The sequence below is a fragment of the Vulpes vulpes genome, chromosome 14 (genome assembly GCF_048418805.1).
Source record: "Vulpes vulpes isolate BD-2025 chromosome 14, VulVul3, whole genome shotgun sequence".
Lineage (NCBI taxonomy): Eukaryota > Metazoa > Chordata > Mammalia > Carnivora > Canidae > Vulpes > Vulpes vulpes.
The window spans coordinates 20,162,521-20,182,586 of NC_132793.1; positions in this window are offsets into that span (position 1 = coordinate 20,162,521).

Sequence of the window (20,066 nt, forward strand, 5' to 3'; positions counted from 1 at the left end):
TCCCCACATGTCTGTGTAATTATCTGTCTACATAAGGACCAGTGTGCCTTGATAGACATTGGAGACATGAGTCTTTGTGTATATGTGCAGGGTTATAATGTTGGACATTAGACCTAGGGGAATAACTTTTATGAGTGTTTTCCAGATTCCTACATTGGGTCCCAGAGGAAGTAAGACCACATCAGAACTGAGACCATGTGTTTAGAACACCCCTCCTTCATATGCCTAGAAAACTTCTATTCTTCTTCAAGGCCCAACTCATTTATCCCCCTTTACCCTAAAAAGTCTCCGCAGAAGTGTTTATCATAGGACCAATGTTCTATAATAGTTTTCATAGCATGTTCCAATTATCTGTATGCACATATTTCCATCTTACTCATCCACGACTTCCTTCAGGTCTGAGCCTGCAGGCCTACGTCTTGTTTCTATCTGTACCACAGCACCTGGCTCCCGACACTCAGTGGGTAAAATAAACATTTGCAGAATAAGCTCTTGAATCATGGTTCTCAGACCCAGGATTGGGCACTGGGGCCCCTGCTCTTGAATCAGATGTCAGTGACAAGGAGAAACAAAGACATTTGGATGCTCCTAATTCCACTAAGTCGGTGGCAGCAAGAAAAGATGTAGACATGTCTGGGCTTGCTTGATCAAAGCAGTCACGAAAAGCCCCGGGGCCCTCTGGAGACATGAAGCAGGTAAGCATTAGAAGCCATTCTTTCTTTCACCACAGTCAGTGAAGGGGGGAGTGATAGGACAGGGCTAGCAAACTATTTCCTGAAAGACCAGATAGTAAATAAGATTGGCTTTGAGGGCTCTATAATCTCTGTGGCTCCTACACACTTCTGCTATTTGGAAGCAGTCACAGACAATGCATGAACAGATGGACTGCAGTCCGATAAAGCTCCATAATCAGTCAATCTCTCATCTAGAATTCGGAAGTGAAGGGAAGAGATGCTCAGATCCACCAGTGACAGCAGAGGCCCCTGGTTATCAAGAGGGCCTAACCCATGACCGTACCTTCTGAGAACCACAAGCCACCCCAACATTCAACATCATGCCGAGGTGGAGACCTGCTGGAGGCTGAGGACAGTTGTGTCTTGTTGCCCAGGATGTGCAATGCACAAATCCAGGAAGGTGCTATTCACATAGACTGTGATATGAGTGGTGCCCTCCTTGAGTTGGACATTACGTCATCCCTGCCTGAAGATCACCAAGGAACCCCATATCTGTGAGAAAAAAATCACTGTCTGGTGGAGGGCCACATGGACTATTGGCTGCCCTTTAACTAGTTCAAACACTTGAAAGATAGGGGTGCCTCCTCCAAGATAAGAGTTGTGAGCTACTTACTGATCTTTGGAAACAGTTGGATGAGGACTTGCACACTACATAGAGAGTGTGAGGACGACGGGGGCTGGGGCCAGAAGGTCCCTGGAAGTAGTAGTTCACTCCCTGTGGAGGACTATGGGGACTAGAGAAGAGCTGCTCCTGTTGAAGGTTAAAGGGCACATGACTTAGGGACAGAGGACTGACTGGGCCCCGTGTGCCTCTACTGGGAGCCTCCTGCTCTCTGCCCCCAGTTGCACCAGGACCGTGGGGTCAGCAGGCGCCTCTGGAAGTATGCAGCCCTTCACCCCACCTAAGGGTGTGGAGTGGCCCTGGGGAGGAGGTGCGATCCGCCCAATCCTCAGCGGCTACAGGGCCCTGCCCTCCCCAGAGCCGGCACAGAAAGCACCCCCGGACTCACAGCACCCCCGCAGGCCCCACCCAGAGCTGGCTGCAGCTGGCCCCAGGTCACTCCCAGGGTAAGCCTGCTATCCAGGTCTCAGCCATTAAACTTCACTGAGCTTCTTTCCAACAGCTACAGATGAACAAAATATTGCCCTGTTCCCAGTTACGTTAAAAGGGCCTAGTAAAGAATAATGGCAAAGATGCTCGCAGCCAAAAGCTGCTCTTGATGGCCCTTTAAGCAAGATTTACAGCAGGCATTTAGCAGTGTCCCTGGAACGTTTGCTGGCACCGATCGGTGGGAAGTACGTGCGTGGCGCCTCCCCGGGCCAGCAGGCACGGCCATTCTTCATCCCGGGCAGCTCTGCCTGCCCCCTGCACAGTACCGGCTCCCCCATGGGCCCTGCCCAAGTCCATTAGGCCCCTGCCTGGGCCGCCTACTAATAATCCCAGCTGTCAGGTGCCTCAGGACCAGGCCAGCTAAAAGCCTGTCCTAACAGAGGGGCTGGGAAGCCATGAGATGTGCAGGGATCTAAGAAACTGAGGCAGGGACAGGGGTGGAGGCATAGAACACAGAGATGGTGGGGATCTCCGGAAAATAAAGGGCCATGTTAACTTGTTCATTCAACATGCGTTTATTGAGTCCCTACTGTATGCTAGGCAAACTGGGTAGGAGCTCCCAGCCCTTATGAAACACATGACATAGAGAGGAGGAGAAATAATAAACTACCAACAACTTTAGCGAACTACCAATTCTTTTGATAAGGAGAGCCCGACATGGGAGTAAATATGTCCAGGCTCAGAGCCATGCCTGAGAACAGGGGATTTTCCTAAGACATAAACCTATGCTCTTCCATATGGTTGCCACTTGCCACACGTGGCTCTTGAGAGCTTGCAGTGTGGCTCGTGCAAATTGAAATGAGCTGTGAGCCTAAAATGTACACCAAACTTCAAAGACTTCAAAAGACAAAGGAAAGTTGCAAAGTGTCTCATTAGACATTTTTATACTGATTATATTTCGAAATGATAAGATGAGCGATATACTGGGTTAAGTGAAGCATATTTCCAAAATTAACTTCACCTGCTTCTTTTTACTGTTTTTAATACAATAGAATATTGAAAAGTATGTAACTAACTCACATTTGTGGCTAGCATAGTATGATCTAAAGGGTGCACAGGGGTTAGCTCATCAGGGGGATTACATGGAGGCCAGCCCCTGAAGGGTTGGCAGTAGATTCCACCCTACTAAGAGAAAGTCAAAAGTCTGGATCCAACAGATAAGCTGGGCTCCAGGCAGGGAAACTGAGGCAGAAGTCCCTCTGCCAGCTCGTGCAAGCACATTACCTGTCTGGAGCAGGCTGTAAACTCAGCAGGTAAGTCGGTACCTGAAGCCCACATTGGGGTGGTGGGGTGTCTGGTCACACAGCCCACTCCAGATCCCAGTGACAAGTGCTGGCTCAGTTTCCCCAACTCTCAGCTCCAGCATTCTGACCTTCGTCTATGAGCCTGGCACCGTACTTTGTGTCGCACCTGAATCCAGATTTAAACATCACAAAGACCCCATCACATAGGTGCCCGGTGGCTTAGCACATGAGAGAAACACTTCCTTGCCCATTAAGTTATTTGGCTTTCATCGGAAAGGATGAATACTTGCCATTTACAACAACATGGATGGAACTGCAGAGTATTATGCTGAGCGAAGTAAGTCAAACAGAGAAAGACAGTTATCATATGGTTTCATTCCTATGTCGAATATAAGAAATGACACAGAGGATCTTAGGGGAAGGGAGGGAAAACTGAATGTGAAGTCATCATAGAGGAAGAAAAACCTCTCTTAACTCTAGGAAGCAAACTGAGGGTTGCTGGAGGAGAGGGGAGGTAGGTAGGGGGATGAGGTAACTGGATGATGAGCTTTAAGGAGGGTACAGGATGATGAGCACTGGGTGTTATAGGCAAGTGACAAATTATCAAACAATTCATTTGAAACTAAAAACAAAAACAAATGTATTTGGCTTTCTACTTCCATCCCTCATTTCTCAAATAATGAAGAACATCTAGGACAAAAATGTTGAATTTTACTTCATATACCTCTTCTAAGAGGTTGGTAGCAACTGCCTCAAGCACTGTGTTGAGAAAGATTCAGAGGTGCAACAGAAGAGTGACCATGAGCGATTAATAACGTCTGCCACGGAAGTGCGCTTTGCTTGGTGTTTGCCGTTCTTGATCTGGGCTGAGATCATAATCACCAGTGAGACAGCATCCGAAGCAGACCCATATCCTGGAATTGAATTTATAGACTCAGCAGCTCACGGGAGTGTGGAGGGATTTCACTTGACAGCAAGGAGACATCATGACATATCCCCCCAAATATACCAGGATCGCGGGCTGTATTCAGAGAGATTACAGAGGGAGAGTCCTGCTGCTTCATGCCAATGAGACCACACCTAGAGGTAGGCTTTATTTTATTAAAGATTTTATTTATTTATTCATGAGAGAGAGAGAGAGAGAGAGAGAAGCAAAGACATAAGCAGAAGGAGAAGCAGGCTCCATGCAGGGACTCAATCCTGGGATCCCAGGATCACCGGCAGGTGCCAAACCACTGAACCACCAGGCGTCCCTAGACGGTATACGTTAGAGGGCCATAACTATGGTGAGTGCACTCTTCTTTCAGAAGAAACATGACCAGCTTGGAGAGAGGTCGGTCGCAGGACTACCTCATGTGAAGGTCCATAGCATGGCCTGGGAGCTGAACCAGGCAGCAAGACCACTCTCTTCAATGCAGAGTCAGATTCAATCAGTTCAACAATAAGCAATAAGCATCTACTATGTGCCAGGCGCTGTGCCAGGCTCCAGGCATACAACAGTAAAAGTGGGCTATCTTCCACAGGCCCCTCCAGGCCCTCTTGCTCCCTTCTGCACTCCGCCCCACGTCCCAACAGGATGACCTTAGTGAAAGGCATCCCCAGGCTCCCTTCCCCTCTGGCTTCCAGTCAGGTTCAGCCAATCAGAGCCCAGAAGGTAGGAGGATCGTGAAGTCACCCAAGTGCTTGGAGCGACTCTCCTGAAGGCCTCAGGTCCTGCCAGGTGGCCCCCTCCCCGCTGCTCCCTCTGGATTCTAGTACCACTCGCTTCTTCTGCCTGTCAGCCACTGGATTAGTAACAGCTTCTTTTTTATTATTGATTTATGTATTCATTCTTTTTAAGTTGACTCTACACCCAATGTGAAGCTCAAACTCATGACCCTGAGATCAATAGTCACCTGCTCTACTGGCTGAGCCAGGCAGGTGCCCCAGTAACAGCTTCTTGATGCTGCTAGCCCTGGGTCCTGTACCACCCCACACTGAGTCCCTCAAACCTGCCCACACTCTTGTAGATAGTCCCTTTATTAAACTCAAGCCACGGGATACACATGGGACATCTATTTCTTGCCAGGGGAAAAAAAAAAAATGGGTTTGGTTGCTGCCCTCGTGGAACTTATCAACAGGGAAAGAAGAAAACATAATGACCAAGTGTAGTAAGTTCATAGTGATAACAACTCAGCACTCTGAGCAGCTGGGGGAGGTGGTGGCACCAAATGTCATGGGGTGGTCAGGGTGGCAATTAAGCAGACTGCTAAAGGAAGAGAATTACCTGAGTGCAGAGCTGTGCTATTCTGATGTGAGCACGGCGGTCGAGATGAATTTGGCTCCCCAAACTTCTCCAATCTGGAAGAAGCAGCCTAAGGAGATGGCAAGCTTCCCCTCAGAGAGATTTATCAGAGAGGCTGCAGGGCTCCTCCAGGGGCAGCGACACCAGAACAAGGTTTCATCTTGTCGGATGAAGGGGTGGGACAGGTGGTGCGCTGGAGCCGGCCAGTCCTGGCAGGTGTCCCCATCTCTCTCGTGCCCAGCCTGCATCTTGGTACAGTACCACACCCCTGCCAGCCACGTGGGGTTGAAGGACTGACACACAAGAGTAGTAAATTGTGTGTAAATTGTGTGTGTCAGGAGATGGGCCAAAATACCACCCTTTTACCCCAGTTCCATGGAGGTGTGAGGAAGGAATGCCAAGCCCATGGTGGGGAGGGGGGAGGGTTTTAGGTGCAAGGAAGGAATACCAAGCCCATGGAGGGACAGGGTTTTAACACACAGTCACTCTGTCCACTGCATACGAGAGGCAGTCAGGTATCTAGAATCTGCCCCAATCCCTAAGACAGAAGAGGGAAGATAAAGGAGAATTCTGCTTGAAACAAACAGAGGACCGAGCAAGGATTCCCTTCTTCCTCTGGACCGAGCAAGGATTCCCTTCTTCCTCTGAAGCTGGAATCACAGGGATCCATCCAGGAGTTCTCAACCCTGGACACCCATTCAAGTCACCTGAAAGACTTTTCAGAAGTAACAATGCCAGAGACTCACCCTTAAAACTCCTGGCATGATCAATGGGGGATCTAATGTGTGACCCAGATTGAGAACCACAGCGACAAAGAGTTGAAGAGGCTAAAGCAAACAAAGAGAAAGAGCAGGGCATCCCAAGGGACCATTGGAATGGAGTCTCGTTTTAGGAACATTCTCTATGTTTCTAGCAAACTTTATTTTTTTAAAAAAGGTTTTATTTGTTTATTTATGAGAGACACACAGAGAGAGAGAGAGAGAGAGAGAGAGAGAGAGAGAGAGAAGCAGAGACACAGGCAGAAGGAGAAGCAGGCTCCATGCAGGGAGCCTGATCTGGGACTTGATCCTAGGACCCCAGGATCATGCCCTGGGCTGAAGGCGGCGCTAAACTGCTGAGTCACCCAGGCTGCCCCCTGGCAAAAACTTTAGACTGAATCAGAATCACTTGGGTGCTTGAAAGTTACAGATTCACAATATTTACTCCAAAAGAGCCTAGGAATCTGTACATCTAATAAATTCTCAAATGGATGAAGGAAAATAAAAGGAATGAGGGAAACACTGTTTCGGGAAAAGTGCTAGATTCCCAGATTACTACCAGGGATCCCCGCCAACACTTGAACTCCCACTTAAGAGTGGGGGAAGTCAGTCTCTGGCAGAGGGAACAGTGGGACAGGCCATCCTGGAATCTTCAGTCTGGGAAAAATAAGACCATGCAGATAGAGGAGCATGCCTACATGGAGGAGACACTTGAAAACAAGGACTCCTGGTGGGCAGGGAAGGTGAAGGGGGCATTAGAGGTTCAGGAGGTGGAGTGTGAGGACTTGCCCAGTGAGGAAGTGAGGCCAAGAAGGAGGATGTGAACATTCCCATGTCCACTCCCATTGCAGCGGCACATGGCAAGGGAGGGAGAAAAGGTGACATCGGCCCTTGTAATTCACAAGCAACTCTGAGCACTTATGTTTTCTGGGGCAGTTTAAATGCATTTAATTATGTAATCACCGGGACAACGTGCAAGGAAATTAGTGTTATTCCCATATGGCATAAAGGGCAGCTGAGAGGCTCAGAGAGAGGAGCTAGCTCCCCCAACTCCAGGGCAGGGAAGTACTTAGAAGATGTGAGCCCAAAGGTGCCTGACTGCAAGACCAGTTCTCACACATCACACTAGCCACTCCCCCTCCCCCCAAAATTGAGGGGATTTGTCACCATGTCTATAGGGAAGGAAACAAGGAAACTGAACTTCATAAAAAGAACTCCTCAGGAGAAGAAAAGGCCCAGAGAAGGATGGGGCAGGAAAAGTCAAGGCAATTGTAACTAGGAAAAATGAACAGACTTTTCCTTCCACACTCATCTGAGTGCTTAATATACACCAAACTCTCCCCTTAGCTCCGAGGCCACAAAAGAAAGACATTGTCCTTGACTTCACATAGCTTACATCTAGACCAGGATGGCAAAATAATGACATTTGTGCCATCACTTGCCCTTCCTGCACCCCTGACAGACATCACTAATCAAGCCCTGCATCCTTTCTACTGACTCCCAATTTGGCCCCAATTTCCTTTTCAGATGGCTGCAGGCAGGCAAGTGGGATGAATCTCTGTCATCCCTGATGTGGACATTAGGGTTTAGACAAGGATTTTCTTTTCTTTTCTTTTTTAAAGATTTTATTTATCCATTCATGAGTGACACAGAGAGAGAGGCAGAGACACAGGCAGAGGGAGAAGCAGGGAACCTGATGTGGGACTCAATCCCGAGACCCTGGGATCACGCCCTGAGCCAAAGGCAGATGCTCAACCACCTGGGTAGCTCTACCCAGGCGTCCCATAGACAAGGATTTTCTGAGCACCTGCTACTTGTCAAACACGATGGGAATTTGTAGCATGTGATCCCCATGTTAGAGATGAGGAGACTGCCACCCACCTGGCGGACGTGGTAACCCCCAGCTGGACTGTATGGGAGCCCCAACATCCGTGCTTGGAGTACAGGAGCAGGAGTGTGGAGGGAAGCTGAGGAGGGGCCAGCTTTATTGAGGCATAACTGACAAATAAGATCATAAGGTATTTAAAGTTTAATTGTGGTGATTTGATACACGGATCCACGGTGAGATTCCTGCCATGTAGTTAATTAGCACATCCGTCCCCTCAATGTATTTCTTTTTTGATAAGAACACTTAAGTTCTACTTTCCTAGCAAATTTCACTGATACACTACAGTGTTAGCAGCTATGGCCACCATGTTTTATTCTAGATGCTCAGCCCTTACTCATCTTCTAGCTGAAAGTTGGTGTTCTTTTGCCAACTGCTCCCTATTTGCCCACAGCCTGCAAAGGAGGAGTCTTCAGAGCATGTCAGAGATCCCTTGGGTGAATCTCCACTGCGGCCCAGCCACGGCCACCTGTGCCAGCCTGTACCTCCTCCCCTCTCCAGCCTCTGTCCTGAGTCCCTGCTTCTCTGGTCAGACACTTTTCTGAGCACAATTAGAAGGCATGGAGTGAGAAGGAAACTGCAGGTCCCAGTCCTGCTACGTGCACCCAACATGGAGAAGGCACCTTGATCTGCCTGGGCCTTGGCCATCCCAGCCAGGCTGGTGGCCAAGCCTCAGATGCTTTCTACCGAGCAGTGGTCCTCAATGTGCTCCCGCTGCCAGGCCCCATCCCAGACCAGTTACGTCAGAATCTCGGGGGACCCTGCCTCAATGTTTCCAAAGCTCCTTGAGTGATTCCAGGATGCACACAAGTTTGGAGACGGCTGTCCTAGACTGTCCTGCTCTGGGCACCTCCCCTCCTTGCACCCTGGGAAGACAGAGCTGCCGGCTACTTGCTCGGAGTCGAGTCAGCTCTGCGAGGTGATGTCCAAGGTGGAGACAGGCGGCCGGCCTGCCAGCTGCTCGTCCTCCAAACCCAACCCCTGCTGGGCTCAGCGCCGAGCCATGCCAGGCCTGCTCCCCAAGGCGCCAGGTCCTCCAAATAAAAACAGGCGGCCAGAGTTCAGGGCCCGCTGGCGTTCTCCCGGTAAGCACCTTGTGTTCCAGGCTCAGAGCTGTTAATTAAAGAGCCGTGATTAATGAGGAAGAGCTCCTGGTCCCCATCTAGGATGAGAGGTCCTGGGGATGCTGACTTTGCTAGAGGAATCTGCAGTCAGATTCCAACTGGAGCTATTTATAGTCTGGGCTCTGCTAGGCTTGGGAGGATGCTGCACCTCCACCTCCTCCCATCCTCCCCCTCCTCCCCTCACTCCCCACCACCACCCCATGCTGGAACATAGAGGTAGAAATATGTATTGAGGAAGAATTTTTTTTAAAGTAAAGCTTAGCATATCCACATTCATATTAATTCATCCAAGCATTCATCTCCCTGACACAGATTTATTGAATGCCTACTAAGTGCTGGGCTCCAGGCCAGTTGGGGTGACCACACTCTGACAACAAGCAGCATGGCCCTGTTCTGGAGTTTTCATCCCATTGGAGGAGTCATTACCAAGGGAGCCTACCAGTACATGGACAATTGTAAATAGTGGCAAGGCTCCGAAGGAGAAGACCATGGCTCTGGTGAGTGTTGAAAGGATTCAGTAGACCCTCACCACAGATCGGGCCAGCAGATCACTGCCTTTCTCACTTTGAGTGAGAAAACAGGCTCCAACATGTTCAAGGAATCGAGGGTCCCTATTCGAAACCAAGTGTGGCTTCCCAAACTCGTGTCCTCTTCCCCAACACACAGCCGGCGTCCCTTGGGGTCACACATAGCCATGCTGCTGGGTCTCAGTCCACAGAATGAGAGGAGTGAGGTACAGTGCTCCCTGGAGTGGCCCCTGCCAAACCCCCCATGTGCTGTCCTCCAGGCTCCAGCTGATGAAATCCAGGGTGACCTTGGAAACCTTATGTTGAAGGAGCAGGGTCTCCATCAACCTGGATCCCCAAACAGCTTTGCGGAGCAGACCCTCCCTCCACACTTCCCCCAACCAAGTGAACTTCATGCACACAAGAAGTAAGATTCAGGGCGTCGGGGTGGCTCAGTCGGTTAAGCATCTGCCTTCCGCTCAAATCATGATCTTGGGGTCCTGGGATCAAACCCCGTATCAGGCTCCCTGCTCAATGAGGAGCCTACTTCTCTGCTAATATAGCAGATCTATCTGCCTGCTCCAAACACTATGTCTACTGCCCTTTAGAAAGAGTCATTGACTTCCTGGAATATTTTGTGAATAGACACCCCAGGGCATGAAGGCAAGGATGCTCAACATCCTTTGCCGACACCGTCTCAGTGGGGCCTTGCTCAGAGTCACTGTGAACCAGCCCTGAGATCCCCTCCCCACCGCGCACTCCTACTCCCTCTCCCCTCAGCAACTGGAACCAAGGTGGTCCATCTGGCACTGGCCGGGGACAGAGGGGACAGAAGGAAAGAGGGCAGAAGAAGTGCCTTCCTGGAACCAGCTCAGAACCATGAGTTTTCCCACAGAGGCCACACCTAGCACTGTGGGTGGGCAGCACATGCACAAAGAGCTCTGGAAATGGAGGAAGAAGACCTGCCCCACATGCTGGGGACATTGTGGGGGAGCTACTCGGGGCCCCAACTCTCTCCCTTATAAATGTGCATGTGATTGATAGGGCCTTGTCCCAATGTCTGATCCATGAATGACAAAAAGCTCCAAACCTACCTATGGACAGCAAGTAGTCCCGAGTGGAAAGGATGTGAGAAGAAGCTGCTCTGGGAGAAAGTGTTGGGCTGCCACATTGCCTAGTCCCAGAACCACTTGGTATCCGGACTTCTCCATACACAAGGACAAATGGGTCTCGTCCTTTAAGTCCATTCTAATTGGGTTGCTCCTTTTAGCAAAAAGCATTCAGACTCATCTCTAAAACAAAACACCATATCCGTGATTCTGTTTCCCCAGCTGCAAAATGGGAACATGGCTCCTGTTCGCCCCACTGAAGAAGTCTGCTAATGGGACATTCATAGTCATCATATCCACCTTGTCAGCTTTTTGTGGGGACTACACGAGCCTGCGTTGTAAAGCGCTAATCACGTTCAAGAGCGGTTTCAAAGCTCCTTCTCTCCCAACAGGGCTGCCAGCGTCCAGAGAGTTTATTTTACTTGTCTTCTGTGGACACCAAATTCCTTGATTATGTAAAATGATAGTCACAGCCCCAGTGTGCCACGTGGGTGGGACAGGATAACAGCTTTGCTAATTCTAAGCCCAGCACGCTTCTAAGGAGGCTGGCACAAGAGAAGTCTTGTCCAGCTTTGCTCTGCTCGGCGCTGGGGTGGGCTCTGCGAGTCCGGGAGAGCTGAGCTGCTCTCTCTATTCCAAGACTGGCGTAGACAGGAACTGAGCCCAGACAAGTAGAGAAGGGCCTGTGCTCAGTCAAAAGCTGTGCGTGGTGAGGTGACCCTGTCGCTCCCTGGCTGTGACAATGAATTCTATGTGTCAGTGTCACCGGGCTCAGGGATGCCCAGGAAGCTGGTACAACATGATTTCTGGGTGTGTCTAGAAGGGTGTTTCAGGAGGAAATTGGTGTTCACATTTGTAGACTGAGTAAAGATCACCCTCACCAATGCGGCGGACCCAAATACAACTAAAGGGTGGAGGAAGAAGGGTGATTTGCTCTCTGCTTGAGCTGGGACGTCTAGCCTCTCCTGTCCTCAGACACCAGAGCTCCTGGCTCCCAAGCCTTCAGACTCAGACTGGAACTAACTCATTAGCTGCCCTGCCCCAGTCCTCGGGTCTTCCGGCTTGGACTGGAACCCCACCACCGGCTTTCCTGGGCCTCCAGCTCGCAGACAGCCGATCGTGGCACTTTTCAGCCTCCGCAATCCTGCGATCCAGTCCCCCAGAATGAATCTCTTTCTATATACCTATGTCGAGACCCTTGGTGCTACTTCTCTGGTGAACCCTAACACACTAGCACCCCCAAAACTTCAGTAAAATGAACCCACCTCCTCAATTCTTGGTATGAGTGCCAAAGAAGGGGATGACTGTCTGACACCCACAGCAAGAAGGCCATGTTTAAGAGCAGAGACAGAACTCAAAGGGGCCAGGGTCTCAGAGGCAGGGAAGGCCCAAAGAGGAAGTATAATTTCCCTAAGGTCACACAGCACTTAGGGGAAGGCCTGGGACTCGAATGCAGGTGTGCTTGTTCCCAATGCAACGCCTTTCAGGCAGCACACCTGCCGTGTCCTCAGTCCCCCCCACACTCCCGCCACTCGTTCAGTTTCCCTCCCTGCCTCCAAGGCTTGTCCCCAGAGAGGCATCTTATCCTCATGTTTGGGAACTGAGAGTCCATAGAGCCATGAGACAGGGTGAGGCCAAGCCCTGTTTGGTGCTAGGAAAGTGTGTGCGGTGTATACACGGTACCTATGCATGCACACACATGCTTGCACACGTGTGTGCGTGCACACACACACATACACACACACCCTCCTCCTTGGCTGCTCTTCCCTGACCCCCTTGAAACTGCTCAGCTACTGGCCGTGGCCTGGGAACTTCAGTTAAAGCAAAAGTCTCAAAGCTCCACCGTGCTGCTCCAGGTACAGAGATTTTCAGTGACCACTCCCTTTTTTCTTAGGGCCATTCCTCTTATTTTCTGGCAGGTCAGGCTGGGACATGGGCTTGAGAGAGACAGTCATAGGACCCTTATTTTCAGCCAGGGCCTCCCAGAAGCAGACCCCAAGACCAGGATCTGAGAACGAGTGGTTTATCTGGGAAGTGGTCCCAGGAAAGGCGCCAGATGTGGGAGAGGAAGACAGCCAGTACGGGGTCCACTCATGAGCCAGTGACCCCTGGGGGCAATTGGGCTTCAATACACTGGGAACCTCGAGGATATGGGGTGGGACAAGGGTCCAAGTCGTCCCAGCAGAAGGCCAAGGTTGCTGGGGAGCTGGGGTATTTATCCACCAACTCGCATCCTCACTGGCTGAAGGTTGCCGCCCACTCCCCAGGACATGAACCTCCAGGTCTTCTGGCCCACCCTGCACACCGTCTGAGGGAAAGACAGACAGACTGAGAGTCAGACCCCATGCGCAGAAACAAGATATGGAAGACAGACAAGGCACCAACGACCTCTCTGCCGAGCTCCCCTTCTCCCATACCTGCCATCCTGGGCCTCCCTGAGACCATCCACCCCATCCTCTTAAGCCACCTGAGTCTCTGCTTTAACTTGGTGGCTCCTTCCAGAGCAAACATAAGAAGTTACTTCACGGGGCGCCTGGGTGGCTCAGTCGGTTAAGCTCTCGGTTTCAGCTCAGGCGTGATCTCGAGTTCCTGGGACCAAGCCCCATGTCAGGCTCTGGGCTCAGCAGGAAGTCTGCTTAAGATTTTCTCTCTCTCCATCTCCCTCCAGTTCACACATTCTCTCTCTCAAATAAATAAATAAATAAATAAATAAATAAATAAATAAATAAGATCTTAAAAAAGAAAAAAAGAAATGACTTTGGTCAAGGACCCTCTGGTCCTCTACATGGCTGGAATCAGAGCAGATCCACCTGCTTCTGAGCCCTCAAGAAGCAGAGGGGACAGGTGTCTGGAAGTGCTTGGGTCTGTGAGCTGTGTGACATCCACAACTCCCCACACTCCAGTTGGATAGTCAAAGAAAAAGGTCATTTAATGAGCTGCCAAGGAAATGTTTTACCCAGGACTTCAGGGGACATATCTATTCTTTGCTGACCCTGTGTCCTTGGTCCCTAGCAGGGGCTGGAGGGCGTCCTCCAGACTCCCTGGGACACGATCTGTTGAGTGGAAGAGAGAGAAAGGAGGACACAAGATTGAATGGATCAACATTTTCACTGTGCCAACTTCTTCCCAACTCCAGTCTGCCTTGCAGAAGCTCTGTCTATACCCAGGCACCCCATGGGAGAACCCAGCCCAGCCCCAGCACTCAGTCCCTCACCACCCTTGGTCATAAATGGCTGAGTTCCTTTCCCATACCCTTGGGGCTCCTCTCCACCCCTCCAATCTCTTTATGTCCACCTGAGCCTCCTCAAACTCTTGTGCTCCTCATTCCAAGTTCAAACAGACCACACTACCTCTGCAAACATCACAAATTTCCTTTTGGCCAGTCTGAGGCCCCGAGCTCTTCTAGAATCTGAAACTTATAAATGTTGTTTTGCAGTTGAGAGAGAGCTTTTCAGTTTCCTTGCCCCAACCCCCAAAAGTCTTCATAAAATCACCTCCCTGAAATCCTATCGTGGGAGCTTCCCTGGCGCTATGCATCCCTCCCCATCCAGCACCCAGCCCCAGTTCTGCATCACCCAGGGGATCAGAGTGGAAAGTGGGAAGCACAGTGCTCACCCTGGGGGACCCATGCTGTCCCCTTGGGAGCCACACACACTCCCCTGTCCTAAGTCAAATCTTCCTTCCTAGCAGGCTGACTAGAATAGCCTCCCTCCTCAGTTCAGCACAACTAAATAAGGCATCCGAGCAGGGCTGAGCCCCCCACAAGCCAGCTGCCCCACAGACCCGCCCCCCTGCACCCACACTGTGAGCTCTCCACATTTCCCCTCCCTTGAGCAGAGCCGCCGAGAACCCGGTTAAGTGCAGATGCTGGAGCCTGTTTCTATATACACATTCACACACCCTGCACACACACACACACAGTTGCACGGTGGCCAGAACACACATACAACTCCCAACACAATCACCAACATTCTAGTAATCAGTGAAGGAAAAGAATCATACGAATTTGCACACGTACACCCCACTGACACACCATGTGTATCCACCCCCTCACCCATGTACATATACAGGACCACGACAATACACACACGCACACGGTCCCAGAAATCCACCCGCACAAAAGAGACGCACAAAAAAAAAAAATGCAAGACACTTGTGGTAACCCCCATACACTGGCACACGCACACCCACGGCAGCAGACCCAGATGCTCAGTACACACATGCAAGCACACTCGGGCACACATCGTGGGCACACCATACCCACCCACCCTCGAGCGCTGCTCTGAAATCCCAGATTAAGAGGGCTCTGCTGCAGACCGGCCGGGAGGCTGGGGTGTTCCAGTGGAGAGCCACAGTAATGAGCTCTTTAATTAAAGTCCTCTTGCCACTCGCTGGCCACGAGGACCTGCATGCCAACACCTGGCTTGGATCCTGGGCATCTCAGAGGCTGCAGATGGGACAGGCCGCCGCCACCGTCACCCAGAGGCTCGGGCTGGGTGGTAATTAGGGACGGGGACCCAGCTGAAGGACTCACAGCCAACCAGCCGGTCCAGGTTTCTCTTCCAGCAGAGAAGGTCCCGCCAGCTCCGCGGCTCTTCCTCTCCATGTCCTAATTACGCCTCTGGCTCTGGCCCCGCTCCGTGCCCTGCCACACCCCACGTCCCCCACACATGCACACGCACACGGACAAGCGCGTGCCCGTGGAGGGCTGGGGGTGAGGGCCCCAGGCTGGCACAGGCCGGCAGCTTCCAGCCCCGCTTGCACACAGCCAGAGTGGGAGCTCCCTCAGTGCTCGGGCCCCACCCTCAGCCACTCCCCCCAAGGCCCAGCCCCAGTGCACTCCCCAGACTGAGCCCCTGCACCACCCTGCCCTCCGTGAAGCCCCTGGGCCGGTCTGTCCCTTTGCCTCTGCCTGTTTGTACCGGTTTCCTAGGACTGACAACGAAGTCTCACACACTGAGTGACTTAAGCAGCAGGAAGTTGTTGGCTCACAGTCCTGGAGACTAAAAGCCCAAGATCAAGGGCTGGTTCCTTCTGAGGGCTATGGGGGGAGAGCTCGTCCCAGGCCTCCCCCCTCGCTGCTGGTGGCTTCCAGCACTGGGTGATGCTCCTGGGCTTCCTTGTAGATGAATCACCCCGATCTTTACCTGGATCTCTACACGCCGTCCATTCTTCTGCGTGCATGCTCTCTCCAAATTTCCCCCTTTTTGTGAGGACGCCACCAGTCAGAGTGGATTAAGACCCAGCCTAATGACTTGGTTTTAATTTGATGGCTTCTGTAAAGACCCTGTATTTCCAAATAAGGTTACCTGCTGAACTACCGGCAGCTGCGCCTTCAACATATGGGGGGACTGGGGGACACAGTTCAGCTCATAATACTGTACTATTGGCAGCCATATGTGTTCATGCCTTGTGACCCCATTACACACTCTTGCTCTGATCCCTGTGCAAGAGGCTCTGGCCGGTGATGGGTTGACGCATTATACACTCATTCACTCACTCACTCATTCAGTCAGTGGGTTTTTATTGAATATCTTCTATGTGCCAGGGACGATCCTGGTGGCCAAGATAAGCAAGGACAATGAACAAGTGAACACATAGGGAGAGAAATCTAGCATAGGTCAAACACCATGAAGGACATAAACAGGATGGAGGATAGAGAAAAATGAGGGTGAGGAGGGTGATTTAGGGCCAGGTCATGAGAGAAGGTTTTTCCATGGAGGAGGTGTTTCAGCCTGAAGGCTGGAAGGGAGATCACTGTGCAAACATGTTCAAGGAGGAATACTTCAGCCAACAGGGTAGCAAGCTGGAAGACGAGGAGTCCAAAGAGAGTTCATGGTGTCCAGGGAAGAGAAAGGAGGCTGCATGGCTGCTCTGTCCTGAGCACCCAAAGGAGCCCCCTTCTGATGCAGGAAAGGTGTGAGAAAGCCTGGAGGTTCTCAGAGCCCATGGATGTGATAAGGTGGGGGGCCTGGCAAGGACTAGATCACAGGGGGCTGCTCGGGCCATCGTGAGGAGTTTGAATCTTACCCTGAGGTCGGACTGGGGCAAAAGATCCCATGTGTCCTGGCTGTCCCATGAGACTGCATTGGAAGGAGCCAGGGCGAAAGTGGGAAGCCACAATCATTTGGAAGGGCCCCAGCTGTTTGATCCAATTGAGCCCACCTGAGCAGGGGTGTATGCCATGGCGAGGCCACACTTCATGTTGCCCGGGACATTTTAACCAGAATCTGCCATGGACAACATTCCAACTCCATGGATTCTGGTGCTCCTATGACAATATTCCAATTCCATTACTTTGAATGCTGATCAACTTTCAGCTCTGTACTTGTAAGAAATGGACTGAACGTGGCATTGAGGCAAATTTCCAGACCTAAGCTTGGACCCTCGTGGGCCCTGAGACTCTGGGTTCCACAGGAATTTCTGGGAGTTCCATGGTGCAGAGGTGGAGCATGACAATCAGTCAGCAAAGTCCAGCCCCCAGGAAAGCCCCCCGTTTCCTGCATCAGACAGGAGCTCCCTCTGGTTCCTGAAACACACAAGCTTTTTCCCACCTTGGCACCTCCACACTTGCTGTTGTTCCCAAAGCCAGGAACACTCTTCTGTTGCCTCTCCCACAGCTGCTTCTTCCTCCTCCTCTAGGCTTTCCCTTGAATGTCAGCCACTCCGAGAGGCTTTCCCTGATCACCCATCTGAAGGTGGTCCCTTCTGTTTTTCTCTACCAGCGCTGCCTGTAAAGCATGGATCATAACTACTTCAGAGCTTCACGTCTGTCTGAGTTCCCCCATTCAACACAAATTCCCTGAGGAATTGTATCCATCTTATTTAGGAGGGAGGGAAGGAGGAAGGGAGTAGGGAAAGGAGGAGCAGAGGGAGGGAGTGGGGAGAGAAGGAAAGAATGGGAAGGAGAATGGATATATTTGCAGCTCCAGATTCAGAGGGTCTAAGCACGTTTGCTCGGCCTCAGCACTATTGCCATTCCAATTAAATGAATGCCTTGCTGCAGGGGCTGCTGGCACACCAGGAAATGTTTAGCAGCATCCCTGGTCTCTACCCACCAGAAACCACTCCCCCTGAGGTTGTGACAACCAAAACTGCCTCCAGATATTGCCAAAATGTCCCTTAGAGGGTAAAATCAGCTCTGGATGAAAACCAAGGTCTAGAGGTTTTCGATGTGTTTTCAACAACTGAACTCATTTCAAACCTAATTTGAGGGCCGTCTGGGTGGCTGGATCTGTTAAGCGTCCGACTATTGATTTCAGCTCAGGTGATGATCTCGGGATCGTGATATCGAGCCCCACATTAGGCTCCGTGCTCAGCATGGAGTCTACTCAAGTTTCTCTCCCTCTGCCCCTCCCCCCACTCATGCACACACTCTCTCTCTCAAATAAATCTTCTAAAAAAAAAAACTAATTTGATTTAGAAGCCCAATAGATGAAACACATCACAGGGGAGTTGCTCTAGGGCTATGTATCTGTCAGCAAGTGCCACACTAATGCCATTTAACAATTGCCCCCAAAATTCAAAGGCTTCCAGCAACAAGCATCTGTTGCCATGTCTGCAGATGGCCTGAGTTCAGCTAATCTTGGCGGGGTGCAGTGGGGCAGGACACTTCAAGCTGGAAGTTGGCTACACTTGGCTTCAGGCTGCAGACTGGGTTCAGGTCTGTTCTAGGCATGTGTATTGCAGGGTGGCATGGACATGCTCTTCACAACAGCAGCTCACCAGCAATGCAGAAGGGCACGAGCCAGATCACACAGGCACATCTATGTATCTCTTCTTGTGTCAAGCCTGCGAATGTTTCACTGTCACCCGAGCAACTTTGACAGCATTGGCTGCAAAACGACTCCATCCCCCAAGGGAGGTTAGTGAATATTTGCTTATCCACAATCCACCCATCCTGAACCTAAGAACACACTGTTCTGGGTAGTTGGGACTGGTGGATAGCACCAAGCCATGGGCCTGCACTGACTTCTCCCTGATACCAATCCCTCATTGAGCCTTTACTCGGGATCCCAAGAGCATCACAGGGTCCTGAATTCAGGCTCAGTCCACCAGCCCACAATCACCAGCCTGTGGACTCAGCCACACTCCTTGCTCGGGTTTCCCTGAGCACCTGGAGGTGTGGCTTTCATTCAGCGAGTATTATCCTAGGGCCTCCTTCGTCCAGGGCACTGGGGATCCAGTGGTGATCCTGGAGCACATAGCCGAAAGGGGTGAATGACCCTGCTCCCCATGGGGTGACCCCAACCTCTACACAGAGGGTGCCACTGGCAGCCACCACCTCTCCTCTCTTTGATGAATACCCCTGGTATTCATCTCTGCAGAATCCACCTTTGGGGCCGCAGAAGGACTCTTATCCTGCCAATAGCTCCAGCCCCTCAAACAGGGATCCTTTTGATACAGGGATTTGTCTTGTCAAGATATCATCATGTCTAAACCGAGGCTCTGTCAGCAGCCCCATGAAAATGAATAATGGCCGCAATTATGACCCATATAACAGCCCAATAAAACCTAATTAAAATGATCCACATCCCATCTGCCAAGTGCAGGGCAAAGCAGCCAGGGAGGGATGGAGGCCCAGTCAGTTCAAGGAGAGCAAGTAGTGTGAATAATAATAACACTAATAATCATCATATTATAATAAATATATACTATTGACATATTATAATACAATATAATTGTGACAATAATACCACTGTTGCAGCTAACATTATATGAGCACCATGTGCCAGCACCTGTGCTAGAAGAGAGACTGAGGAATTTGCTCAGAATTACGCTAGCAGGCGATCGTGGAACCGAATGTCAGGCTCCAGCGGTGCCTGGAATGTAACAGGTGCTCAGTGCATGTGTGCTGAATGCATGAATGAATTTGGTCAAGACTCCATGTCAGGCAACACAAGACGCCATCCAAACAACCAACGTTTATTAAGCACCCGCTAGAAATCCAGGTCTTCTACAAAGCACAAAGCAGGGAGAAAGATAAGCCAACCACTGAAATCTGATATGATTATTGCTCTAACAGAGGTATGTACAAGCACAGTGAGTATGTGGGCATGGAGAGGGACTTTACTCAACCCAGGAAATCAAGGAAGACTTCCCATAGGAGGCAAAAGTGGAGCTGGGTCCTAAAAGATGAGTAGGAATTTGCCGGACAGATAAAAAGAGGAAGGCATTCCAGGCAGAGAGAATAGCATGTACAGAGTTGTAAAAAGGCCAGAATGCCCTATATTCTGGGAGTCACAAAGTTAGCATGAAAGTTATAGTGGCAGAGCCTGGCTGGAGGATAACATAGGAGCAAGAGGTGAGCC